We start from the raw sequence: 5,287 nt of genomic DNA, 5'->3' as shown, positions 1-5,287 counted from the left end.
TTCGGCTTACGAAGGCTTTTCGGGTTATGAAAGCGGCCGCGGAACGAATTAATTTCGTAACCCGAAAAGCCTTCGTAAGCCGAAATGCCATAGGCGCTAATGGGGAAAAAGCCGCGGCTCTGCCGCGGCTCCATTTAAAATAGCGCCGAAGTTTTTTCGTAAACCGAAAAAACATTCGTAACCCGAAACAATAATTCCCTATGGGATTTTTTCGTATCCCGAAAATTTCGTAACCTGGGTAATTCGTATCCCGAGGTACCACTGTATTTGCTGACCGTTATCTTTAATAGCTATTGAGGCATGGTTTCCTTGCATGCATTTTCATATCAGATTGATAGTGCCACCTATTTTTATATCTGATGTTCAGCACTGGGGTTTTATTACAATAGATGAGCATGATGCTTTGGAAATATCCCTCTAGCAGTACTACTATCTAAAAAATGAAGGCAAATTGTAGTCATGAAAATTCAGTATCAAAGGAGAAGATATTAATAAAAAAAGAGAACAGTAGTATTGAAATTAAATTCAGCTTTAAGAATACAGAAAAATAAAACAAAGGGTTAACTAAGGGCATGAAGCCAGCGATAAAGTGACCAAGAGGGCTTCCTTGAAAAGGTGATTCCACACAGAATGCCACCAGCCCAGCTCCATTATATTTTATTTCATACTGCAAGGAAAGCTATGAGGGAATGCAATCTTGGATTTTAGAGGGTTCCCCTGCAGATTCCTAGAATTAAATTTATAGTCACCACTGGCATAATTCTGTTGCATTTTGGGACTGACACATGCTTTTTGATGGAGTCTCATCTGGCAGATAGTAACAGTGCAGCTTTGTGTGGCAAAAGCAAATAAAAGTCATATGGTACCTTTTTAAAGGCTAACACGGTTATTCTGATAGCTATGTTTTGACGGGTGACTTGAAGACATAGAATCATAGAGTTGCAAGGGCCATCCAGTCCAACCTCATTCTGCCATACAGGAACTCTCAATCAAAGCCCTCCCTGGGACAGATGGCCTTCCAACCTCTGTTTAAAGACCTACAAAGAAGGAAACCACCAGAATCTCCAAGGGAGTGTGTTCCACTTCTAAACAGCTCTTAGTGTCAGGAAGTTCCTCCTAATGTTGAGCTGGAATCTCTTTTCCTGGAGCTTCCATCCATTGCTCCAGGTCCTGTTTTCTGGAGCAGCAGAAAACAAGCTTGACCCATCCTCAGTATGGCCACCCTTCAAATATTTAAACAGGGCTATCATACCACCTCTTAACCTTCTCTTCTCCAGGCTAAACATCCCCAGATATACACACACACATGCCCACATGTCCATAGGCAGGAATTTTGCATTTGACAAAGACACAAGTCTGTCCCACAAAGTCTTACTTATTTTTGTCCTGCCTTTTTCCCAGATTGGGACTCAAAATATTTTACAGTGATTAAAAAAAATACTTAAAAATCCACACGATACAAATGTTAAAACATAATTAAACAATCCGGAATAAATAAAATCAGGCTAAAACATGCATCATTAAAAAAACACATATACCAGGGCAATAATTAGCAGTAACCAGGGCTTTGTGTAAGATGGGCCTTACATAATCACTCCTCAAATGCCTGTCGGAATAGAAAGTTCTTTGTTTGTCTGCGAAAGACAACAGGGAGGCTGCTGGTCTGACTTCTCTGGGAAGGGAGTTCCAGAGCTGGGGAGAAGCCACTGAGAGGGGCCTCTCCTGTGTTTCCGCCAGATCTGCGTGTGACGGATGGAGGTGGGACAGAGAGAAGGGCTTTCCTGGCAGATCTCCAAGCACAGGCTGGAGGACACTGTCCTTTAAATAACCTGGACCTGAGCCATGCAGGGCTTTAAAGGTCATAACCAGCTCTTTGAATTGTGCCCCGAAGCGAAGTGACAGCCAGGGAAGTTGTTTCAGCAAGGGACTTATGTGCTCCCTGAATTTAATTATTCATTTCCAGGATTTATAGCCCGCCTTTCTCCACAGTGGGATTCAAGGTGGGTAGCCAGCACAAGTTAATAATCGGGCTGCAACCTTTTGGACCAGTCGAAGTTTCTGACCGCTCTTCAAAGGCAGCCCCACATAAAGCACACTAAAGTAAAGAAACCAATGATTTCATGTACTGTTAAATAACATAGGAGACACAAATGAACCTTGAGTCACCTCAAAGGCCAACGACGAAGGGGTTGAACAGCAGTACCTCAGCACCATCTTTTGGGTACTCCCTTCCAGGAAGGAATGAAGCCATGACCATCACAAAATAATACATTAAGCTGGATGAGCTTCCCCGCATCATATTCTGATATAATAATAGTATTTTTAAATAATAGTATTTATTTATATTCCGCTTTTTCGCAAAGGAATCAAAGCAGATTACAGCAGTTTAAAATTGAAACATCATACACTTAAAAAATTACAATTTAAAAAGCCCCAAACCCCAACCCTCCCCTCAATTGTAAAACTTATGCAACCCATAAAAAAGGATTAAACAACAAGACATTTTTTAAACGTTCGGATGCGAATAAACTAAAATATGTACTAAAGAATATGGGATATTAAAGTGGAGACTACACAATGGGGGACTGCTGCTATAATTCTTGGACTTCCTGCTATAGTGTCTGATTCGGCAGAATTTTACAGCCATTATTAGGAGAAATTGGAATGTTTTTGACTTTTGCATTCAAATGCAAGTGATGAGGCATCTCTGCTGGTAGCCTTTCTTGAAACTGGTACCAATGGGGTTGTTGTATGCCTTCGTGCCATTTTTTTCAACTTACGGCAATCCTAAGGTGAACCTATCACAGGGTTTTCTTGGCAAGATTTGTTCAGAGGAAGTTTGCCTTTGTCTCTCTGTGGCTGAGAGAATGTGACTTGCCCAAGATCACCTAGTGGGTTTCCATGGCTTGCGTGGTGATTTGAACCTTGTTTTCCAGAGTACATATTCTCACATGTCTGCAACAAGAACTCCAACTGAGAGATAGATCATAGAGGTTCAAGCAGGGTTTAGTAAAGAGAGAGGCACTAGGGACCACATTGAAAATATACCACATTGAAAACAAGGAATTTCAAAAGAAAATCACCATGGGCTTTATAGACTATTTTGTTGTTGTTAACTGCCCTTGAGTCAATCTCGACTCATGGCAACCCTCTGGATGAGCCATCTCCAAGACCCTGTGTCCTCCACTGCTCTGTTTAGTTCCTGCAATCCCATAAAATCCATAGTGACCTCCCCAGTAGAGTCCATCCTCCATCTGGCATGTTCCTCTCTTCCCTCCACCTTTCCCAGCATTATGGTCTTTTCCAATGAGTCCTTCCTTCTCATGATGTGTCCAAAATACAACAACCTCAGTTTGGTCATCTTGGCTTCCAGGGAGGTTTCCGGCTTGATCTGCTATAGGACCCATTGGTTTGTCCTTTTCAGCACTCTTCTCCAGCCCCACATCATCTCAAATGAATGGATTTTCTTCCTATCCTCTTTCTTAACTGTCCAGCTCTCAGATCCATCCATGACAGGAGGGAATATGATGTCTTGTATGATTCTAACTTTTGTGCTCAGATGTATATCTTTGCATTTTAGGATCTTTTCTAGTTCTTTCATAACCACCCTTCCCATTCTTAAAATTCTTCTGCTTTCCTGACTGCTGCCCCCATTTCTATCAGTGTTTGATCCAAGGTACGGGAATTCTTTCACTATTTCTATTTCTTAATTGTTTAGATTAACTTGTGGTGGTCCTCAGTAGGATAGACTATAGCAAAGCCTTTGACTGCATTTACCATGAAAAGCTATGAAATGCTGTTAAAGAAATGGGAGTGCCAATACACTTCTTACAGTGGGCTCTTCTTATCCGCAGGCTTCCCATCTGTGCATTTGCGCTTCCATGGATGGCAAGCCCTGTTGTTTTAAATGGACATGTGCGCACGTGGCCACATGCAAGTTCAGTGGCCATAGAAGATAATGGGACTTGAGGTCCCATGTTTTTTGCTATCCTCAGAAGTTGGGGTCTGGAATGGAGTCATCACAGATAAAAAGGGAAGACTGTAGTTCTGCTAAGGAAACTGTATTGTTCTCCTTAGGGACAAGTGTTCTCAAATATTTGACTGTTAAAACATGTGCCTATTGAAGACCTGTGAGCTTTACCTGTGAAATTTTGTCCAGGAAGGAAAAGTAGATGAAGGACATGGAAATGTTGATGACATAAATGGCAAAAGAACTGTTCCGAAGGTGTGCTTGGGGATTTAGGTTTAGAAATTTTTAAATACAGCCATCCCTCCATATTTGCAGCTTTGATATTTGCGGATTTGATTATTCACGGATTTCATTAATATGTTCTCTCTAGGGATATCTAGGTCCTCCAGTGCAACTCTGTGGTCAACTTTAACTAAATGTTGCACAGAAAGACCATTTGTAGCTACTCCAGTGCCATTCTGTGGTCAGTGTATATTGGACATTGACCACAGAGTTGCACTGGAGGACCTAGAGATTCCTAGAGAGGTGTCCTCTCAGGTAAAAACAGTGTTTTTGTTATTTGCGGTTTTTCCATATTCATAGGGGTCTTGTTCCCCTAACCCTAGCGAATATGGAGGGACAACTGTACTGAAGTCGGTGATCTCAACAAAAACCGTCTGGAATCCAAATGGATTATTGCATAAACATTTGTGAACTATAATCTGTTTATACGCTAATATATTTGATAGTCTTTAACCTTCTTAATAACTTAAAAATAAATAAATAAAATAATAAAAATAAAAATACTGTTTATTTATAGCCCGCTTTTCCAAAGGAGATCAGAGCGGGTTACAACAAGGATATAAAACATTATACAATTTGGACAACAGTATATTTTCTTGAATTGTATGTTGAATTGAATTGTATGTCACTGTTGATGCATTGTATTGCTATAGCATGTGACATGTACTGTAGCTTGTAAGTTGTGAACCGCTTTGATCTGAAGGAAAAGCAGTATGCAAATAAAAAATATTATTATTATTATTATTAAACATCATAAAACCACAGAACTAAAAACCATAGGCGAAAAACAAAACTAGCAGGAAAGCAGCATATATGATGAGGAACAGATGTGAAGACATGGGGGAAAGCCTGTTGGAAGAGATAGGTCTTAAGTTTCTTCCTAAACAGGTCAAGGGAGGTAACAGAGCGGAGCTTGTCGGGAAGAGAGTTCCAAATCTGCGGGGCCGAGACAGAGAATGCCCTTCGCGAGGATGAGGTATAGGATGAGGTATGCCCTCCCTCCATAACTGTCATCTTTCGGCCGTGGAGGGAGGG

At 41.0% G+C, this 5,287-nt stretch overlaps 1 protein-coding gene across 5 annotated transcripts in view; it reads left to right on the top strand.

The window, feature by feature from the left end:
* Positions 1–5,287, top strand: part of ABCC5 (ATP binding cassette subfamily C member 5) — an 85,832-nt gene that overhangs the window by 10,615 nt on the left and 69,930 nt on the right. The gene's annotated exons all lie outside the window — the stretch shown is intronic.

The sequence above is a fragment of the Sceloporus undulatus genome, chromosome 3, assembly GCF_019175285.1.
Source record: "Sceloporus undulatus isolate JIND9_A2432 ecotype Alabama chromosome 3, SceUnd_v1.1, whole genome shotgun sequence".
NCBI lineage: Eukaryota > Metazoa > Chordata > Lepidosauria > Squamata > Phrynosomatidae > Sceloporus > Sceloporus undulatus.
This window is presented reverse-complemented; position numbering and strand designations above follow the sequence as displayed.